At 35.4% G+C, this 24,512-nt stretch overlaps 1 protein-coding gene across 1 annotated transcript in view; it reads left to right on the forward strand.

The window, feature by feature from the left end:
- The window catches only part of LOC145664513 (protein yellow-like), a 307,857-nt gene that overhangs the window by 100,785 nt on the left and 182,560 nt on the right, over positions 1–24,512 (forward strand). The gene's annotated exons all lie outside the window — the stretch shown is intronic.

Raw genomic sequence — 24,512 nt, forward strand, 5'->3', positions numbered from 1 at the left:
TTATAAATAAAAATGTTTGTTCGGGATATATATCAACACCGTTACTTTGAAGTAACTTCATCGAAGAGACCATATTCTGGAAGAGACATAGGCTAAGCGTATAAAGAATTTTCTGGTTCATATCCTAAAGGTGAAGCATGAAATTTGAAAGGGAAAGAGGTGATTTAAAATATACGTTAAAATAAAGTGTCTCACGAAGTCCTCATGTTAGGAAGATGAAACTCGGTATGTAAATTCATTGTAGACTTCCAAATTTTGCTTTGTATAAGTGTTGAAAATATTACAAACGGCTTTGCCCGGCTAGAGGAAAAACTGTGAGAGATATCAATATGTGTGTGTGTGTGTGTGTGTTTTTTTTTAGTTGATTCAGAGTCCAAAGGATAGGTTAGAACTTGTTCGTTAACTCTCTGTTCAAACCGGAAATGGTTCATAAAAGCCATTTCCGGTTGCGACTTTTATCTCCATAGAGCGAAAACGGTAACATAACGAGAAGTGTTTTTTGCAAACGATTCAGCGTTTCAAGGCAACGTACCATGACTATCCTTACCGCTGCACCAAAACTGGCAGTGGTTGAAATTTGCTACTACTTCCGGTTTCAATACTTATTTCCATAGACCAAAAACTTCAAGAGATATCAAGACGCGTTATTTTTCAAGAATAGTGTTATTTTCTCCATTAACCCTATATTCAAACCAGAAATGGTTCAAATTAAATATTTCCGGTTTCAACATTTGTTCTTTAGAACGAAAATGGTAATAGATAGAGTCAAGTGATTTTCTGCAATCGGTTCAAGGTGTTGAGAGAAAATATTGTCGCAACAGCAACACTGTACCCACCAAAACCTGAACTGTTTGAAATTTACTACTACTTCCGGTTTTAATATAGATTTCTGTAGAGCAAAACTGGTTATATATCGAGATGCAGGGTTTGCAATCGATTCAGCTTACGTTTTATCTCTTCCATTAATCCTCAATTGAATCCGAATGTGGTTAAAATTAACCATTTCAGGTTGTAGATATCGCCATTGAACAAAAATGGTAATAGATAACGATAAGCTATTTTCTGCAATTTATTTACGGTGTCAAAAGAACATACCATCACAACCCATAACACTACGAAAACTAGAAGTATTTGAAATTTACTAATCTTTCCGGTTTCAGTATTGATTTTCGTAGAGCAAAGACGGTAATATATATCGAAACGCATTTTTTGTAGGAGATTCAGCTCTCCAAGAGTAGGTTGTATCTCCTATCTTAACCATCTATTTAAACTGGAAGCAATTCAATTTAAGGATTTCCTATTTCAAGTTTTAGGCATAGCGATTAAGGGTTTCTGACACGGATTCAGCGTCCGAGGAACATATTCTATCTCTGACCTTCTTAATGTATTGCAACCAGTAGTTATAGATGTACTACTTGAACTTTGAAAAAATGAAATGAAATTTTTGAGTTTTACGCCCCACGATTATGCCGGTTAGGCTAAAGGAGACGGTGATAATGAGAGATGAATGAAATGGTGGAATGAAGGAAGTGAAGTATAGAATTTCAACTTAAATTTAAAAGCAGGCTAACATATACATACTAGTTACAATTTGAATATATATAATCATTTAAAATAATTATTGCGTTTAAGCGTTTTTTGATATTTCCCTTAGAAGCAGGCACGTAGCCAGGATTTTGTGAAGGGGGGGGGGGTTCGTGACATGAAATACTGTAGTCATCACACCAGGGGCTCAATCATTCTAAACTATTTTATTGGTTCGTTTAGCCGGGATTTTGTAACGGGGAGGGGGGTACATGAAATTCCGAAGGCCAGGAGCTCGATCGATCTAAACTACTTTACTATCAACATATATTGGTTTGTTAGGACAAAAAAATGAGGATATGTTGGTAAGTATTTTAATAACAGACTATGAAGAAATCTCGAGCAGTCTTGGGAAGTAACGTAACGCAAGTAACGCGTTACTTGTAACGCGTTACTTTTTAAGTAATGTTTCCTAGTAACTCGTTACATTTTTTCCAAAGTAACTGTAACGGTAACGCGTTACAATTTTTTAAGTAACGTACCTAGTATGCGTTACTTTTTTCGCATTACATTTCGGATGAGTAACTACAATATATGTATATTTTTTTCGGAAACAAATTTTTCTTTCCTGTAAGTGAATTTCTCAGAATGAAACAATCGAGCATGAACTACGTATGTCAGTGGCCGACAGTCACAGACACACAGAGAAACAGATAAGTTCGTAGTGCCCCTTGCTGTTTTTGGAAGATGAGGACAGCCTTAAGGAAATCACGTGTACTGATTGCAAGCACCTGGAAGATCTTGTCGTAGATTTTGACATCTCCAAATCAGTACATTCAGTGAGTAAACTAGGAGTGCAATGATACCAGTAGTCTATTTTACTTTGATTGGTGTTGTTTTTATAAAGATGGAGAACGAAAATATTTTACCGTTCGAACATTTGAAAGAATACTTTTTTTTTTTTAAAGAGCTGAGGATGATGATAGACAGAATTTAAAAGTAAAGTGTCTGAAGTGCCCCAGCGGAAAATATTTATCAACAACTAGGGTGCCATAATTAACGATTTACAGTAAGGGGTTAACATGGATAAACTGTGTTTTCATGAGCAGGCCTACTTTATTACTAGAACATAGTTTGCTGATGGTATGTAATATTGGTGTTCTTTAAGACCAGTTTGCTTATCCTAGAGTCCTGTTGATTAAAGAGTTTGAAACTAGCTGTAAAAAGCATGTATCGATTTTAGAGTTACTGGCAAGTTTTGATTCACCCTCAGTTCATGTGTTCTCATTTTATTAGTTGTAGTGTAATGTTTCTCTATATTCTGTATTTTTAATTTTACAGAACAAAATTGTTATTATTGTATAATCAGTTTAGCAGAATAATGATAAGCAACCATTTTTTCTAACGTATAGGGATAAGCACGAGTCAAGCTAAAACTCGACTCGACTCGAATTCAAGTCGAGTTTCGAGTCAAGTCAAAGATAATATCCTCGAGTCGAGTTCCGAGCCGATTCAGTTTTTCGCATCGAATTTCGAGTCCAGTCGAGTTTGATAAATGGCTCATTCGTTTTAACTCGTCTTGAAATCATGGCCTAATTACACTGGAAAACGAAAGCCATGAGAAATGTAAGCTAAACAGTGATATGGAATACTTTTAGTGTTGCTCACGAGAGGGGACACTGCTCGCATCTCGTCTCGTCTCGATAGCGAGACACAAGAGATTTTTAATAACAAGCTCAGCTTCGCTTGGCTCAACTGAGAAGATGGCTCGGGGTGAAGCATCGGCTCGAGCTGACTTGGTAGGGATGAGCCATCTGCTCGGTTCCGCTCAACTGGGCCGAGGGCTCTAGCCGAGTCGGTTGGGTGAGCTGTTGGTTCGGCTCACTTCTCGGTTTGGGTCGATAGTGAATGAGCTGTGAGCCGAGTTGCTCGAGTCGTTGACAATTCTAAACCCGGGCCGAACAGTTTTGAATATATTTGGTCAGGGCCCTATAACTTTTAACAGTGTTTGGCTCGAGCGCGAATACCCAATCTAGACCCTCAACCCAAATTCAGAAGCTAGTGAACAATGTCCTTGACTCCTAGACTTCACGACTACCGAGGTTGGCAATCAACTAGTTTTTTAGTATTCAAATACAAACTACCTATCTTTCATGTTTATATACAGTGTTGTTATAATTAATAATAATAATACTAATAGTTGTAGTAGTAATAGTGTCATGGATAATAATTATACTGTCTATGTAATATACTTGAAGAATGTACTCGAAACTACACACCGGATTTGGCTCGACTTGAGTCAAGTTGGAGGAAATTTTTCGAGCCGACTTCTCGGTTCGAGCTCAAAGATGTCTGTTTCTAGTCGAATCGAGTTTCGAAGAAAACTCGCTCGAACTCGCTCGTGTCCATCCCTACGAGTAACGCAGTATGGCATTTTATCAATGTTACATTATATGAAAATGTTCATATATCAAGTAGAAATCCTTGGATTTACATAAAGCGATTCAGAACGTGCAATAATAATAATAATAATAATAATAATAATAATAATAATAATAATAATAATAATAATAATAATAATAATAATAATAATAATAATAGCGGTAGTAATAGTAGTATGGAAAATTTAAGTCATAATTTTTTTCACATTTTTAAAGTTTCGGACCTAAAAGTAACGCGTTAGTAACGCGTTACTTTCGAAGTACAGTAACAGTTACTTTTTGTTGCAAGTAACGCGTTTCTAACGCGTTACATTTTAAGAGAAAGTAAAGTAACTTGTAACGCGTTACATTTTTACAAGTAACTTACCCAACACTGATCTCGAGTAAAATAATAAAGCGTATTGAAAAAGATTTTACAATATTTACGTCCTTCCTCGGTTCATTCAAACATAATTTTCCTTTCATTATGACCTCAACTAATATAAAAAGTACATATTCAGTATTATAAAAAGTAGCTACATACTCAATAATGTTTTGTAAAATATTTTACAGTATCTGCGTTCCTTTGTCTGTTGAATCCAATGTTAACAGAACTTTCTTTCCACATTTTTTTTTGTTTGTTTGTTTTTATTATTCCGTCAACTACTGTCTGTTCCAAATGACAGGTTAAAGGAGCAATAGGAAATTGTTTTTGAAATAACATGTTTGATACCGCAAGGATGCAATGACAAAAAATTATGATAAAGAATTTCCACGCTGTTACACAACGGTGCTATGCTTTCGGAAGCTTGAAATCTCCCTGACTAGTAGCAGAAATTCTGAGAATTCCGTAACTTTTCTAGAAATTTCAAATTCCCTGACTCTTCCAGGTTATCTCGCTCACCTTGCCACCATGTATTGCAAGGAATACAAATCTCCTCATAAGAAAGAGTAACCAAAAGCTTCCTGTAGTTTATTTTTATTTTTATTTTTATTTTTAACACTGATCCTTCTTTGTCTAATTTCATTTTGTTTCATACTTCCTTAATTTTTTCATTTCTAGTCTTGAAGAGGGGGCCCGGACCCCACGGACCCCCCCCCCCCTTGGCTACGTGCCTGCTTAGAAGAGACGAAAAAGAGTGGGGTTTGTAATTGTTATATTAAGATTCCTACCTCTCGAAACCCCTTAAGATTAGAGACATGAAATTTAGTATTTGAACTTCTCATTTAAAATAATTGAGTGTTTTTTCATGTTTCCCTTACAAGGGAAGAAAAAAGGTGGGAAGAGAAAAGGATGCGGTTTGAAATTGTTATAATTAGAGCCCGGATTTCCATGGACAAATAAAACCCCAAAATATGCTTGCAAATATGCGCTAAAATATGCATTTAAAAATTAAACATATACACTGAAATATGCATTAAGAAAATAAAATGTCAGTTTCGTAGAAAAATATCTTATCTTAATGATCTCTGTTGCAATGAAACATCTTCCTTAGGTTTCCTTCTGTCAACCCTCTGCGTTTATCAGTAAGAAACGTTTTGTAGGTCGAAAAGTTTCTTTCTACATCAGCAGAAATCACTGGTGCATGTAAAACAACCCAAATGTCTTCCTGTGTTACGCCCTCTTCCAATTCCATGTTTTCACCATTAAGTACATTTGCAATGGCACAGATTGTTTTGTATTTGGGATTTTTGTCTAATACTTTGCTAAAGTTTATCTGACGCGATTTGCGTAAGACCATGAGTTATTTCACTGGGCAAAGTCTGCAATAATTTACCAAACAAGGATGGTGAATGCTGCAAAGCATTCTTATGGGATTCCAACTATCTGATAATTTCAGATATTCTCGAGAAGTCGTGTGTATGTACTTATTTTTTTCTCAATGTCACTTGTAGAGAAACATTTTACAGACACATAAATAGCGGCTGTATCATCGGGACTTAATACGTCTACAACTGTCTTCACTTGATTTAAGTTATGTGCATAATGTGGCACAGCTTCTAGCTACGAGCTCCACTGGTTGAGAAGATATTGGAAAATTTTTCTTAACTTCGCGAAAGATTCCTACGCGCGATGGATCTTCCATAAATACTTCCTTTACACTTGATACAAGCGCGTCTACTGCTACATATTAGCATGTGATTGTTTCTGCTACGCAATGAAGACCATGTGCAAGGCAAGTCAGGTGGACTAATTTAGAGTAGGATACAACACTGTCTTCTCTTATTCTATACAACATTTTATTCTTCATCTGCGATTACAAAGTGAGTCAGTTCACTTTCTTGTAATATACTCTCAAATATGCTAGTATGCAGCAATAAAATTCGGAAATATGCAATATCTTGCAAGTTTACGAAATATGCATGCACATCGAAATTATATGCACCAACACATGCGTCTCAAACGAATCCTTGCAAGTCCGTCGGAAAGAAGAAAATATTCTCCATACGTTTTTGCATGTTACTATAAACATGCATTTTTCATATAAATCTGGGCTGTAGTTAATAATAAGATTGTCACATCTCAAAATCCCTTAAGGATAGAGACATGAAATTTGGTATATCATCATTCAACGCTTCTTTTACTTACCACGCTTATGCCGATTAGGCTAAAGGAGATGGTGATTATGAGAAATGAATGAAATGGTGGAGTCAAGAAAGTGGGAGGTAACGGGATAACCCCGAGAAAACCCACGAGCACTGTGTTTGTACTCCACGAAGTCCACACGGCTTGAGCTGGGATCGAATCAGGAACTCCAAGCACCCGAGGTGAACGCTCTACCACTGAGCTACCGCGCCAATAATAAAACTATTTATTTTAAGCTGTAAAATATTTAGTTTCATTTAAGACATATTGAAACATTTACTTTATGAAATATGAATTATACAGTGTGTTTCAAAACAACACCGACAATGTTTGGGAGATGATTCCTGACACCAAGATAAGACAAAAAGTATAGACCAACCTGGGTGCACAAATGCTTCCTTTCGGAGTTATAGGCTGCCGAAAATATGAAGAAATGAACTTTAAAGGTCTATAGCACCATAACTATGGGACCTACCGTAGTCGGGTCAAGACTTCACTTAGGAACTAAGATGTGCACTATCCAAAAATACATGTTTCAGAATCCGGCGGTACTCACGCAACAATTTTTATAGAGGAAGTTTTGCTACGAGCATTTAATTTGAAGTACTCACCAACTACCTTTATAAAAATTTGTTGCGGAAGTACCGCAGGATTCAGAAACATGTATTTTTGGATAGCGCGCATATTAGTTTCTAAGTGAAGTCGACCTGACTTTGTTAGGTTTCATAGTTGAGGAGCTATGAACCTTTAAAGTTCATTTTTTTAATGTTTTATATAACTCCGAATGGAAGCATTTGTGCGCCTAGGTTGATCTATACGTTTTGTCTTATCTTGGTGTCAGGAACCTTCTCCCAAACGTTGTCGGTGCTGTTTTGAAATACCCTGCATATTTGTTAATTGTTTTAAATTATTTTTCTGGAAGAACGGTCTTGCAACAAGTGCTCGGGAAATCCTGTAATTGAACGCACAAAGTATCGGAAGTGAACAATAAAACCATTTATTTTACGCTAGAAAATATTTAATTTTATTTAAGACATTTTGAAACATTTATTTTATAAAACATGAGTTATAGAGTTGTTTTAAATTAATATATTTGGTGTTCATATTTGGCGAATGTCTCTGAGGCTATTGGAATGATTCGATCTACATTTGTTCGTTCGTCTGCCTTTACCACACATACAACAGGTTTCCACTTTCCGTTTTTCAAGTTTAAATTTTCAGGGTACAAGCACGAGACACACTAAATTTCCTGTAGAGATTTTAATGGCATACCAAGGTGAAATTTCAAAATGGCGGCCATTTTTTTCAAAATAGCGGGTATCCACACCGCAATTTTCGGTTTTTTAAATTGAAATTTTCAGAATAGAGGCACAAGACACTCTACATTAGCTGTATATATTTTGGCGGCGATCCAACGTAAAATTTCAAAATGACGGTCATTTTTTTCAAAACAGCAATGAATAGAAAATTGTTGCATAGAAAATTGTTGCAAGTTGTGACAATGATAATCTTGAAATATAAATCACATTTTAACACTTTTACCCCAAAGGCATTGAAATATTAAAAAAAATAAATAAAATAAACTCGAAAATACCCGAAAAAACCATATGGGCCCAGGTGAATTGTTTTTTTAAACGGTCTTTTTCAAACCCTGAATCAAATTACATTTGTGCGGAAAAAAATGATGACCAAACTCTCTGATCTGGCAACTGGATTCAGACAAGAAATTTCGTGTCCTACTCATAATAAATAGCAAAGAATTATATAGAAGTCATTATACGTACTTGCCTCGAAAGATTAGAAATATAGCGTTTGAAGCCAATGGCTGACCACGCACAGGGGTAGATCAGCACAATCTGGCGCACAAGGCTATACTTCAGAAACTCCATTGCCTCAAAGAAAATTAGTTCTTGTGTTGTAAATTACAATGACCAGATGTAATTGAAGATATTGCATTTTTCTTGAAAATTTTAGAACGTAACAGTGAAAAGAAGAAAAAAGATGATTATGGGCAGATTAAGGGGAACAGGATACAAAAAATAGAAAGAGGAATAAAGGGTCCGAAAAGAAGTAAAAAGGTGTTGGAAAAGTATCTCTATTCTCATCCGGAAGCAACATTTGATATAATCGGTAGTATTTTATGAAAACCCTTTCTTGCTCTAAAAGAAAACGGTGCTCACCTAGAAATATAACCGGAGTTATAACACTCCTAAAGGTAAATAATAAAGACATAAAAAAAGAAGTTAAACGCGCAAGTGCCTTTAAATTTTGGTTATTTATTTATTTATTCTTCTCTGCCCATCAATATGAAATTCAATATACTCTTTAAGATAGAATACTTGTCGTACTAATACAATTCCTGTAATATTAGGAATTAACATAAAATCAGATGGTATGAATATGGTTCAGATTCCATGAAAAAAAAAATGCCATTACAGCACACTATAACCAAATAATGCGTAATGAGCATTTCACCGTTTCTGTGCCTTCTTAGAAAATACTTTGCTACATTTTAATTCAAGTTGTTTTTCAGGAGTTCTATATAAACTCCGAAAACTTTGCATTCCACCAGGAATCGAACCCAGGAGTGCAACCAAACATTTTCTCCCTAAAATCATCACTGGTGCATGGTTTACTTAATTGCGAAGAATTTCTTTCAATAACAAATCATTAATTTGCATAGCGCGAGAAATTCAAATTAAGTTATGTATTTCTTAAGAATATTGAAAATAAATAGAGAATAAAGTTATACTATTTTCTTCCAAACATGTATGAGAACATCTATTGATTTTTTTTTTTTTATTTTGAAAATAACATTTATACATTAATTAATTCGGGCTTCTCGACCTGCTTAACAAAAAGAGAATGATTGTAAAAAATAAGAAAATGGGAACAAAACCTCTGACGCATAAAACAAATTAGCCCATATAAGTGTGATTCAATTCATTGATATCAGAACAGGCGGAGAGATGAAATCTTCTGAAGATAGGAGTTAGAAAGGTGAATTTTTAAAATAAAATTGTAAGAAGATAATACTGTATACTGCATATAAGACTTTCACTAACGTGTTAAGGAGGGGTAACCTAATTCGTTGTAAATTGCAAAGAATGAAGATGTTTTCTCTCGATCTATGCAAAAACAAATATTATCAGAACTAATTTCGTATTCTTGCGTATCAGAAGCTTTTAACAGGTAATCAATATTGCATTATTTTACAGGAATTAATCATTGCATCGTATTGTGAAACTAGTGATGTTTTTTGTTTATCCATATTTCTGTGTTAGATTCTAACTATTTATATATATTAAGTAGAAATCTGATAACTAGTTTAGTAATTTGATTTTTGAAACTAGTTTTTCTCAAAGAATCTGGATTTTTCCCTCGTAGCTCATAAATCTTTTCTTGTCAAAGTTTATCCCTAAATGAATTATAATGACATTAGTCACAAACCGAATGATTTAAAAACCGTACGAAATTGATCTCGATTTTAATAAAAGCCATTCTAGGGCAAGCAACTGTGGAAAAACTCATTTGAGAGGTGTTGCCTACGGCCTAGTAAACGATTTTCATGAAATAGAGTCAAATGTACAATTTTCGTTTGCGAAAATGTGGTGTAGCTCGGATTTGGAAAACTGTTTAGGTAGAGTAACGTGGAATGAAGAGGGAGTCTGTGAACGCGTTCAGCAGAGCTAGAAGCCAGAGGGTTTTGTATTTTTGGCTTGAGTTTAACGTTCCTTTTTCAGCATCGCAGCTGTATAAGAAATGGATTTACAGCTTAATGTCTGATCTGAACCATTTAAGCTTTAACTAGGAATCGAACAATTCATAACAGAGCTGGAACCAGTGAAGAATTCAAACCATTTATATCGCGGAGGGGGCGAATATAAAATCTACAAGGGCAGAAGAGAGCTTTTTTAAATACTTACTATTATTCTTTATTTCCTAATTAAAATGTTATGAATACATGAAGACCAAATTTATGACTGCAACTGAAAAACCTATGATACTCTTTCTTATTATTGTTTGTTTAATCATTAGTCAAATGAACTATTTTTACAGTAACTGGAAGTTATTTTATTTTAGGCGATTCGTGCTTGATATAAGTTAGTGTCTTGAGTGCACGCTTGATCGATACCTAGAAATTCCTGTAGCGTCGATTCCTACAAATCAATCATTATGTAATCCTGCTTTCGGTAGTTCCTGTATCTTACACTACTTAAAGTCGGGCTCTACTTTGAAGGAGACCATCAATTACGGGAATATCTTTATATATTCTTGTATGTCCATGTAGAAAGTACGTCTTCCACATTCTTTAATATTTTTTCCCTCTCACCATGTACCAGTTTGCGCTTCTTAATATGCTTCTTTTTTTCTATGCTGACCTTGTACGTGAGCCCTGTCGAATGTCAAGGAAATTGGCTGTGATTTTTCATTTTGCTCTGTTATGTATCAAGGGCAAGTAGCTCACGAGGTTTACAAATAAACTCATAATATGGGGCTCTTTTGTCGAGGCCAAGGTTTAGTTTTATTACATATTGTTTGTATTTAGCGTTAACTTCCTTATTTGCCACCTAAATATCTATTTAAGAATGAATCTACAAGAGAAGATGAAGTGGCACGTACACAATTTTCAGATTTAATATAATACCAATGAGTAACAGGTTCTTCATAAACAATATATAGGTTAATAATAATAATAATAATAATAATAATAATAATAATAATAATAATAATAATAATAATAATAATAATAATAATAATAATTCAATTACATTTTCTGAATAAATTTTAAAATGTAATATGCAAAAATGCCGAGAATTTCAAAGATCCTTTTTAATTTATTTTTTTTACATCCTATCCTTATAGCCTAAATGAAGGAAATTCAATTAACTTATGTATGTAAGTAAGCTGTTCTTTAAGTTCATATAAATCCTATGATTTTTTCCTGTTTTAATATTTTGTGACGTAGACGGATACGTATCAAGAGGTTATCTCCTCCCTCCCCCACTCAGCTCTCTCCTTCCGCAACACAAATTAGATTCATATGGCCCTTAACTGAAATTCCACAGAAGAAGAAGATGATGTCTGTTTATTATTCCATTGCTCAGCCATCTTGACTTCTTTCCACTAACTCACTCCCAAATATTTAAACACTTCTAAGAAATCTCATCATCATAAGGAACACACTCATAAAAGAAGAGAAGGAAAATCCCACCATTGTATATATAAAAATCATGTACTGTACAGGAAGAACTATAGCCTATATATATAGGGTGGTACGATAATACACCGTCAAACTGGAAGAGGCGATAATAGGCATTAAATTAAGCAAATAAAAGTCTAATGAACATGGATCGAAATATGCACCGTTTCACTGTAAGATGTGTTCACAAACCGGCGAAGGCGTCGATATAATGCCGAATATCTCACTCAAGCAGAAAGGTATCTCCATCGGGTCAAAAGCCTGAGATTACATGAGAAGTTGCATCTAACAAATCTAACAAATCTAACAAATGCATGACGTACCTATGGAAACGGAGTGGTTGCTGCGCAACGGGGATCCCCACCAGAGCCCTGCAAACCCAGGCCCGAAGACGGCCCGGCCTGGATGGATCTGTATTCTGTGGCCGGCTCGACCCGACCCGGCCCGAATCTCGAGCCGGGCAGAGAACGGGCCGGACCCTAAACTGGCCGGACACACACAGGCCGGGCGTAACCGGCCTGAGAACAATCAAGTTAATAAGTCAATCCTTCAATATGCAATGGAAAATGAGAAAGAAATGTGTCGTCATAATATTGCAATGTCTATTTGTCATCGAATGGGAAAATCGGGTGAAAAGTTACCCAAGGTTTGTTTTCTATATCCCTATTCTGTCTGTCTATTTGTTATCTGTGCTTGCTGTGATCCCCACAGACGTGAAATACGTGTGTGAATTCTCCATCTGCCTGTAGAGATCTCCGTATTGCGGTGACTTCTCCGCTATCATCGGAACGTCATTGCATTTGTCAAGCTGAACTTTCTGTATGTGTTGACCTGACAGTAATATTTTTCCACTTGCAGGAGGTATTTAGCATTATATGAGCACCTTCACCGTTTTTTTAAACACTTCTCGCGGTAAAACGGTGCAGCTTTCGACCGATGTTCATTAGACATGTTTTTGCCCAATTTTATATCTACCTTCTTCAGTTTGTCGATGTATTATCATAACATATATATATATATATATATATATATATATATATATATATATATATATATATATATATATATGGGCGGCGATTAGGGGGGGCAAAGGGGGGCAGTTGCCCCCCCACTTTTTTGAAGTAGCCCGTTAATGTATATAGTTTAATTTGAAAATGTGAAGGTTTTGTATGTATTACTGTTTCATAGAAAAAAATGGTACCATATTAATTTGCCGTTGCATGAGTACATACTGGTTGTCTTCCCGTGGAGTTAAGGAAGCTACAGGAATTGTGTTTTAATTGCCTCGGAAAATAACCCAAAAATTAACCTATTGGAGCATAACAATTCCAGCATACTTTCACTTCTTCTTACAAGGGGTTGATATGTCAGCCGCTTTGAAACTAAGATCTATTTCAGGCAACCTGATAGGAAACTCCCCTTCCACCCACCACTCTCCAGTACGGAGGGGAAATCAAGCCGCTGACCTTCACAGGGAGGGAAGCTTTTCTAATAAACAAAATCGTGTACACACTAAATTCGTACGTCAATTCGCTCGCACCTGATGGTGAGAAAGCACTGACTGCTGTTTTTACCTGTCAACCCCGAATAACAAACAATTACTGTTTTTAATTGTTGTCTTTAAGAAAAGTATTTTTTACTATTTATGTATTAAAGTTTTGGCTTTAGTCCTATTTATTAAATTGCATTTCTAGAAATAAGAACTAATTCGTTATAAAGTTAATTTGCATCATTGTTTCACTTAAGAATCGGGAGAGAAAGCAAACCAATCCTGTCGACATTCTGTCTTTATTTACAATTTCAAGGAAGGTAATCTTCTGGCTGTCTGAGTATCGAGTGCGCAGACTATCGACCTGTGCAAATATTGTATGAATTTACCGTGTGTGGTAACTATATTATATATAGTGTCGTGTGAAATTAGTGCATATTAAATTGTATTCTGTATCCATTATGTTTTGTATAGTTTATATTATCTGAAACCATGGGCGGCGATTAGGGGGGGCAAGAGGGGGCAGTTGCCCCCCCACTTTTTTGAACTTTTCCCTGAACTGACTGAAGAAACTGACTTTTCCCTGACTTTCCATGACGAAAGTTCCAGATTTCCCTGACCCCTGAATAACTTTAAAATATAGAAAAAAGAAAGAAACCCCAGCCTCTACACTCCCAATATTTGGCCTTGTTCTCTTCCGCTACTTTCTTTTTTCAATTTTCTTTCCGAACGAATGTAAATTTACAAACATGTTCATTAGGCCGATATTGATTAAGCCTACATATTACACAAATTGTAAAGTTACAATCGAAAGTGTGCAGTATACAGAGTACTTAAGATATGGAAAAAAATACACATTATAATACCAATTACAATATTATAATATTGCCTATAATAATAAACAGTTCATACATGATTTTACTGATTATTAAAAAAAAAACATACACACACATTATGTAACACATACTTTTGCTGGTGCAGTTGTTAAATACAACCTATTTAGAAATTTCTTTTCACCCTTTCTCGCATAGTTTTCTTCTCATTGATCTGAATATCCTTCTTGTTGTCTCCGCAGTTTAATTTTCCTTTTTTCTTCCTCCAACACCTTTAGTTGTTGCTGAATCTTCCGTTTCTCCCTTTTCTTCTCGTCTCCAGCATTTATTTCTCTTTTCTTTTCCAAATACTCCTGATATTGTCTCGTTGAACTTCTCACTGAATTTGTCATACCTCTTGTAATTATTAATCTTGATGGTCCACCTATTCTCATCACAGAATCATATATGATCCGTTGAGCCACCAGAGATTCTTCTTGTAAGTTCCCAACAATGAGAATTTTATTTATTGTGAAACCACTTTCAAAAAATGCGTTTCCGTGAAAGAAGATAAAACACAATTTCATAACTGTCCATAAGTCAACGAAGTTCTTCCCATTTCCTAAGACTAAGTAAACAAAAGTCCAATCAAGTCCAATACAATCTCTGTCATTGGCTATGAATTCATTCGAGTGTTCCTTAAATTCTTCAGTCTGAGCTTTCACTGTGAGCTGGAGATACTATTTCTTCGCGTTCTCAGCCACTTGTCCAGATAACCTCTTGGCACCATGCAATTCTTCTAGAACAGCGTCTACCCTTTTGAGCAAATATGCCAGGATGCAGTTAGTTGTCTTTCTCGCAGAAAATTAGTTTCAACAACTATATCAGAGAACACTGACTCCCTCAATATCATCATTGAGAACACGAGATTTTGCATCCATTAACAGTAAAGAAATCAACCCTATTTCATAAATTCAGTAATTGAACAATGGACTTAAATCGATTTTTCCCTGGCCAATCTGCCACTTCCTTGACTTCACCTAATACATTTTTACTTCCTGACCTTTCCCTGACTTTCACTTATTTTCCAGAATGTGGACCCTGGTAAAGGTTTTGTATGTATTACTGTTTCATAGAAAAAATGGTGCCATATATTTGCCGTTGCGTGAGTACGTATTGGTTATTTGTCTCCGCGTAGAGTTAAGAAAACTACAGGAATTGTGTACAGGGATTGCAATTCAAAGCAATTAATATTGCAATAGCATATGCTTGCAGTACTTACTGTATTTCATTTTCTAAGACTAAAAACATTCATTTAATGACATGCGTGGAATTAAAAGTATAAGTTGTTTATTAATTCCCAGTTTCAATTTAACTTCTGCAAAACGAGCGTCATTATTCATTACTATGATTAATATTATCCCTCCTATTTATTTGTTTTGCAAATTTATTAAATAATCTAATCACACAATTTTCCAGACAGAATTTTAAGATGTTCATGAGCAAGAACTCAAATCTCTTCTTACACTTTCGTTGTTCAAGAGTATAAAGGATTAATACCTACCTGTATTGCTCTTATGAATTTACTTTATAAAATAGAAATACGATATGCGGTATTTTAAGTGAAAAAAGATAGTTTCCTATTAGTTATACAACCTTTCATCAAACTATGTTAAAAACAATCAGGAAATGTAATATTAATATACAATTGTTCAGATGAAGTCTTGCCCCCCCACTTTTAACGTCCAACCGCCGCCACTGTCTGAAACAAATTTTAGTGCATATTAAATTGTAAATAATTGCGTATTTAGTGCTTTGTGAAGCGACAATTCATGATGCTTGCAGTATTTCTGCGATAAAACATGAGCCCGGGACAGCGTTACGAAGTGGTGAGAAGCGTTGCATTTTGAATATCTTCTATGCTTTAAGAGAACAATACCCTAATTTAACTGTTGAAGAATTCGCCGACATGACTGGGAAACAGACAAGTGTAGGAAAGGCAACTGTTTATAGAAGTAGGCGGGAGGCTAAATTTAATGAAAATAAATTAAGAAGTCCACAAAATACGCGTACAAGTATTTCCCCTCTCGGAAAACTATGACGACTTCACGAAATCGGCAATTTGATCAAAGGTACATCAGGTCTTTTCCCGTAATGGATTGCCAACGTTAAATAAAATTCTGATAGCTATAAATACCCATGATGAACTGCCCTGCTTTTCTCACTCAACTCTCCATAGACTGTTGAAAATAATGAAATTCAAGTATGTATAGCACCCATTAATTGCATTGACCTCCAGACAAGAGTTCTGTGAGAACTAAAAACTTTTGTTGGGGCCGTGGTGGCTCCGTGGTAGAGCGTTCACCTCTGGGGCATAAGGCCCTGGTTCGATCCCAGCTCGTGCTTAGTGGGCTTTGTGGTGGACAAGCACTGTTTTTGCAGATTTTCTCGGAGTTCTCCTGTTTCCTCCTACTTTTTTCTTTGCACTGTTTCATTCATTCTCGTCATCACAGTCTCCTTTAGCCTACCCGGCATAACTGCGATACGTAAAACTCAAAGATTTAATTCCATTTCCAAACATCTGTTACTCTCCCTCCCCCTCAACGGTCGTCAGGACTGTTGACAACTCCGTTTTTATTAAAATAGTCAAGTAACAATTCAAAAGTCAATTTCCTCTATTATCAATTGGCTAAACTCAAGGCCAACGAAAGGGCCGGGTGAGGATTGCAACCACACAAGGTGCCAAATTTTAGGGGCGTCAAATTCACTATGATGGTTAAGCTCCAATATTATAATTTTGCTTGAAAGGACAGACTCAGACATGGGCCTGTTCAAATTACGTAGCATCTGCAGTTACTATTTCGTGTCAGGCTTCAATCAATCTGGTATTTTTTTTCTAAGTCCACCATAACAAATTTTCCCCCTTAATAAACTCAGAAGACTTCAATGTTGATGAATCTTGTGTGTATGATGCTTTACCGTAAATTTATCGCCGCGTATTAATAAACAACAAACAAAAAAATATACTTTGCCACCATCACATCAGGTGTACGTACGAAGAGAAAAACGTAGGAAAATGATTTCATTGAAAAATAATTAATAGAAACCAGGGCATTTGCCTGAGTTGAGGCGCCCGGGGCGAGACGCATTTATTCACTATTATCAGTGTGTATACATATGGTTATTTTTCTTCTGGTTCTTCTTCTGGTTCTTTTTAATGTAAGAACACATGTATATAAGAGAGGAAACAAGAAGTGTATTATTATTATTATTATTATTATTATTATTATTATTATTATTATTATTATTATTATTTCAGGTTCTATTGTTATTATCTTAACGCACTGATAATTTACCCATACATATTGTACTTGGTTTCCGATTTTATATTATGAAATTCATGTATCAAAGCAGTAAATACCAATTCAATTACCAATCCTGACATCCCTTGCCATTCCAACATTATGTCATAACCCCGACTGCCAAAAAAGAAGGAAAATAAACAATACAACTGTTCAATAAAATTTCCATTAAAATGACACATGTGCTACTTACTCACTAATGCAGGTAAATGTCATTAAGTGTTTTAAAATACTCAATGTTATTATGAAAGTTGTAATTTATTATTTAGGCCTAGACATATTTAAATACATTCTATACCTCCGTGTGCGGGGGCTGATGGTGGAAGACGGAACACCAACATTCACCTGTACTTGAGCGTGGTGGGGGAAAAATCTTCTTCTTTTTCCTATCCTTTTATGTGAAACAGAGAATAATTGAGAGCACATTTCGAAGAAAGAAAAGAAAAGTATTTCACAAGTTATTCTTTAGTTGCACAAAAATTGACAGTTCCTAAAATATCTTTTCTTCTATCTAGTAATAAAGAATATTGATTAAAAAGAGAGTAATAAGAAACAACTTCTACCTTTTTCATTATTTTGCACTGTAATATACGTTGAAGTCGTGTGTTTAGGGGTGTGCGAGCATGGGCGTCTGTGGTGGGGGGGAGAGGGGGACACGTCCCCCCAAATATTTTGAAGTACAAAATATTTAATATTTTATTCTAATTTAATTTATTTACTAACGACAGAATATCACATAAATAATAATATTTATATTTATTTGGAATATTCAGGCTGTGAAACGATTGTAATCGAGTTCTTGATATACCTTAGGGAGTTCGTGAAGGTAAGCAGAAGGTTAACAAATAGAATCGAAGTTAATAAACAGGTTGAGCTAGGTAGTACCATTTAAATTACTTTCTTTGATATCCCCCTGAAATTTTACATGCCAGAGACGCCAGTGTGTGCGAATGTATATACAATTAAGTTTAGTGAACTCAACATAACTCTAGGTTTTGGGATTATTTTGTATAACTGGAATGTGGAGTGATTCTAAGTATTGTTGTGTTTTGATGTGTTGCAAAAAAAGGGAAAACAGCGCCTAATGGGAACGAACATGTTTCGGGAAGTTGCAAAAGCAAATATTGCTTTAGAGTCGTAGCATATGCTTGTCGTATTTACTGTCTTTCATTTTCTAAGAGTAATAACATACATTTAATAGCATGTATGGAATTAAAAATATGAGTTGTTCATTAATCCCTAGTTTCAATATAACTTCTACAAAACAAGCCTCATTATTCATTAGTATGATTAATAATATCCTTTCTATTTATATGTTTTGCAAATTTGTTATTAAATAATCTGATCACACAATTTTCCAGACAGAATTTAAAATGATCAAGAGCAAGGAATCAAATCTTTCTTACATCTTCGTTGTTTAAGAGTACAAAGGGCTTACTTCCGTTGCTCTTGTCAAATTACTTAATAGAATATGAAATACGATATACGGTATTTTAACTGAGAAACATACTATCCTATAGGTTATACAACCTTTCGTCAAACAAAGTGTTAGAGACAACCAGGAAAACAAGATTGAAATACAAATATTCAGATCGTGTCTTGCCCCCCCACTTTTAAAGTCCAATCGCCGCCACTGTATATATATATATATATATATATATATATATATATATATATATATATATATATATATATATATATATATATATATATATAAACTGTGTATGCAAGCAACAGCAGCTTCTAGATCTTAAATGAATAGAGTACATTAATCAATTGACAAGATGACTAATAAAGCTATCGAGAATACGAACTCTGTGATCATCAGTCCACATAATCCAAACTCTCTCCTATAGTTCTTAAAGTGCTTTTGTTGTCTCGTTTTATAAATTTATGTACATAATTTATGCCCTGCTTTTTTGTTAATTTCATCTAGAAGTCCTCAGAAACCTCGCGTATCACGAGAGCTCCACGAAAGACGTATCAAGAGGAGACAAGAAATTTCTCGTCTAGGGAGCTACACAAGTTTTACATCCTGTATGCTAAAGGAGACGGATCATCATAAAATAATTGGTGGAATGAGAATGAAGGAGGAAACAGGAGAGAACCTACGAACACAATATTGTCCACTATAAACTCACGTGGTTGGAAATCTAACCAGGGACCGCTGTCACTAAAGGCGAGCGCTCTCCCATTTTTTCCCCTTTAACCAAGGCAGCTCTTTCTTATTGAATTTCTAGCAGCTCGACAGGAGCACCAATATAGAAACATCGAAGACAATTAAAAATGTACCATACACGCTCTATAGAGGGACTCGACCCGCTGATGTGTTTCGCTTTACGCAGACTAATGTGTCAAATCAGACCACAGCGGCGCCGCTGAGCTCCTGTGCCCTCCTCTCTCTGCTAGGAGATAGGTGAGTGAACCTTTCAGTAATCTAACTGGAATTCAAATTATAAGGTCTACTTTTTATTTTTAATGATAGAATTAAATATCAAGAAAATTTAGTAGAAAAGTGTGAAAGTTGCAACTTAAATAGATGTCCTATTTAATATTTATTTATCTTTTGCTTTTTAAAAGTCAGCTCTTTGTTGATACACTTAAAAAAAAAAAAAAAATGAAATATTTAATGGTTATGACATACGAAAATGACCTTTGGATTTATGTTATTATCAGTATGTTTCGCCAAGCAGAAACAAACAAACACATATTTTCACACTTTATAGGAAATTGCGTTCTCATTATTGTTATCAAATACCGTGTAATTTTCTGATGTGTTGGGAAATCACAGTTCGTGTGAACACTTCACCTGCAATGTTAAACTGATTACATGCAAAAATTATACAATTATATGTAGTGCGTAGTATATAGATATCATGTGCTGGAATCTTGTTAGATGTTGTCACGAAGATTGTCATTATCATTTTCAGGTTGTTGATCTTTATAAGTAGAGGTGTTACAAGTGCTTTCTATAGACCGCATATACTCATATAATGCATTTCAACTAGTATAGTCCAGCTGACGGCTCTTCATCTGTTTTTCTATGATCGCCATTTGTCTTACCAACTCAAACACTTATTATAACTAATCTGTGTTACAATTACAATCAGTCACTGTCAGACATACCTGATAATACAGTGTCCGGCAAAAAGATCTCCTGTATTTGGAGAGGGCGCTTTGTGAGTTGTGGTGGGGATATGTCGGCGGAGGGGATATCGATCGATAGCGGTATACATGCCATTTTCTGTAGTCACAATGGCGTGGCATGTTGAACATCGTGGCTTTGTTGTGGAGCAGTAAATTCGTAAAGATGGTTCTGTGATTAGAGCGGATTTTAAGGTGCAACACCTTTTCTAAAAATGTAGTTGTTAAACAACCAAAGTTCAAAATATGTATTTTCGGACATAAAACGAACTGAAATGAACGCACTTTGTTGCACCTTTTTCGTGAATATTACACCCTTTTGCTAAATTAATAAAATTTCCTTTTTTAAAATTTCTTTTGGTCTTTAGCACCTTTATTGTCCCTTTTTTCTATTTCTCTAAAATTTGAACAGAACAATATTATTATTTTCAATCTAGTTTACACATAATATTCTATAAATTTAGGCACAATCTTGGCGGATTTGCTAGGGACAAATTTGAACTGAATTTGCGAAACAATATGGACGTAGAAACCTTTGCAACGTCAATTGAACTTCCTATCCATGTGCTTACAAGATATGCACCACTGGTTTCCATTGATGTCGAGCAATGTTTAAGGGTCTCCTGAACTCCAAACGACAGAAATAAACTTTCGAAACCATAGAAATGTTGCGCATAATCAAGTATAACCAGTTTCCGAAAACCCAGTAGTATGTAACGGTTTCTTAAGCCACAATATTGCTAAATTAATGTCTTTTTAAACACCGAGTTGGTTTTAACCACAATTTTATTACAAGAATGTTGAATGTTGTACAAGTTTGAGATTAAATAAAACAATTTTGCAATTTATGTCAAATGTATAAAGCGAAGTTTTTAACAATATTTGCTGTTGTACTGAATAAAGAATGTTCACGTAACTGTATGCTATAGCACTTAATAAAGATATCCTATTAACAGTGTTTTTTTGCACCTTTTTGAATGATTTTTCAGCATCTTTTATTCCCTTTTTCCTACCACATTTTTGCACCTTAAAATCCGGTCCCAAGTGATTACCAGAGATGGAGTGGGTCGGTGGGTCAAGTTTTCTGGGTGGGTCAGTGGGTCGTGGGTCAACAGCATGTGACCCACTGTGACCCACCACCCACCGTTACCCACTGCGACCCACCACCCACCATGACCCACTGTGACCCACAACCCACCATGACCCACTGAGATCTACCACCCACCGTGACCCACTGCGACCCACCACCCACCATGACCCACTGCGACCCACCGACTCACTATGATCTACCTCGACCCTCTCTGTTCACTGCATGGTAGACAGTATCTTCTGAAGACTGGTAAATTTGTCTTCATTTTACTTTCAAGACCTTCATTTCCCTTCCTTTTCCACTTGTTTCTGTTTACTTACCTGAGGTGAGTATATCTAACCAAGTGAAAAAAGAACTTCAGGGACTTTTGGATATAGATATTTTTAATTGTAATAATAGCAATAGGACTTATACTACTACTTGGATTTCGAGATCTGTGAGTTTTTAGAGCTAACTACTGGAAAAAATACATTTTTGAATCACTGTAATATATAAATTATTATATAAAAAATTGAATGTAACTATGTGTGCCTGATCATCAAGGTCAAATTGCAAAGTCAAATGAAATTACTTTTGGTATATAGTTAGGCCTTAATCCAAATTGGGATGTTATATTGCTTTTATTATAATGCATAATATCCTAAGGAGATAGTGAGGATCCGACTTTTTGCGGAAAAAAATTAGTATCTCGCAAGCCGTTAAACTTACGGAGATGAAATTCAGTGTATTAACTCTTTATTGAAAATAAACAGTGTGTGTCCTAGCATTTTTTAAAATTCTCCTTTATGTGGGGGGGGGGGAACTTTCTATATATGGAAAATTGGTAGTGAGTTGGTTTGTAAAAATGATCGAAAACGATCGATGTTATTTAAGAAAAAAATTAGAAACAAAAAATACAGTGCTTGGCTTCATATATCCATTGCTTTTTGCTATAATAATTGCTGAAGCTTATGTTTATTATTTGGAGCGCTTACAGCACAGGACAATCAACACTTAAAGTTGTGAGAAAAATAGGCATAAAATTTGTACTGTAAGCTTAATTACACGGAAATTTGAAGTTTGGATTGTACGCATAATTGTATGGAAAATTTTACACTTTTTCTCCCTTTACGTTGGTCTACTTACTTTGATTTGGAACTTTGAAATTTCATCCTTTTTTCCACTGAAAAGTATTGATAATTCAACAAGGAAATAATTATACTATGATAATTTAATTGAAATTAATCGTAATTTGGCACATGGCAAACAGCAGTGTGGTAATTGAAGTTGAAAAAGGAGGGAAATTCCCATTCAACTCAACACTTTCCAGGAACCTCGTTCCCTTTCGCTTTCTAGACGGGGGAGGGAACTTGGTAATGGTATCAAACCTTCATGTGTAATTACAAAAATTAAATTTATAAACAAATAAGAAATCATCAGTTTATCAGGCTTTAATTGATAATTTATTCACAAGATTCCCTATCAAAGGCGTGGTAGATGAAGTTTCTGTTCTACATGGGTCGACATTACAACTGACATGGTCGATATGGAAAAGATGTATGGTGATAGAGATGATACTTCTTGCTGAGTATTTCAAACCTAACCAAGAAAAATCGTTATCAGACTTAAGTCTAACAAGCAGATTGTCGATGAGTGGTTGCTGAAATCTGGTAGAAGTATTATCAATTTCTACGACAGAGTGCGAACGGGAATTTCCCCTTATGAATTTACAGATGACTAATATTAGAAATACACTAAGTGCTCAAACATTGTCTAACTTGTTGCTCATCAATGTTAATGGCCCACCGCTAGACAAGCTCAAAGTAGACGAGCTAGTTATTTCTTGGCTGAAGGATGGACATCATTACATTGCGGATGATTTACCGCCAAAAAGTTACCAACAGGAAATAAATCCGATTTCAGATTTGTTTTAAGGTGGAAAATTACGTGTTACGGAAAATGTATACTTGTATTACTAATGGCTTATTTGTTTCATTCAACTTTGTACCTAATTTTTAGTAAGTCTTTTCTTTGCTTTAGGTAAACTACTTTGAATAAATATTCATAATAATTGCAATTATGCATATTTGTAACTTAAATTTAACGTGGTGTTTTAGTGATTACACAAATTACAATTATGAGCATACTTAATGGAGATGCTCTCACAGAGGGTAACCGAGCACCTTTATACCCTATGAACAACTGATTTTTCAAGGCTTTTGTGAGAAAAATACTGTGAACTGAGAAACCATAACCTTTTCCATATTGTACAGGGATATTTTCCTGCGAATAGAAGTTTCTTGTGGAATGAGTTCAGAAATTAACACTTGAAAGAATACTCTCTTAGTACAAGAATATTTTAGGCACACACTAATTTCCCCCCACCTCGAACTGTTTCAATTTCCTCACTGACAAACACTTTACCATTTTATATCGTAAAGGTCAGATCCACTGTTATTGTAACAGAGTGGTGCTTGAGCGATTGACTAGAAATTCAAACTCCGATTAGTGACAATTTCACAGTCTTGTTTTATTACAAGTGTAAACTCTTTAGTCAGTTTAGAAGAGGCCGTGGATCGTGTTCAGAGTTGATGACGATGGATTTTGGTGAGTCAGAATAGGTCAAAGTGGATGAGAGTGGTTCATGATGGGTGGTGGGTCATAGTGGGTCACCGTGGGTGGTGGATCATAGTGGGTCACCGTGGGTGGTGGGTCACGGTGGGTGGTGGGTCGTGGGTCAGAATGGGTCATGATGGGTGGTGGGTCGTGGGTCATGGTGGGTGGTGGGTCAGTGGGTCGTGGGTCAAGTTTTCATTGACCCACGCCAACTCTGGTGATTACTACTCAGCGGGCTTTTCGCATTCGGTTCGAACTTGGCCGACATGATTCTGCTCCGGATTGA

Source organism: Thermobia domestica, chromosome 11 (assembly GCF_964235325.1).
Source record: "Thermobia domestica chromosome 11, izTheDome1.hap1.1, whole genome shotgun sequence".
NCBI classification, from domain to species: Eukaryota; Metazoa; Arthropoda; class Insecta; order Zygentoma; family Lepismatidae; genus Thermobia; species Thermobia domestica.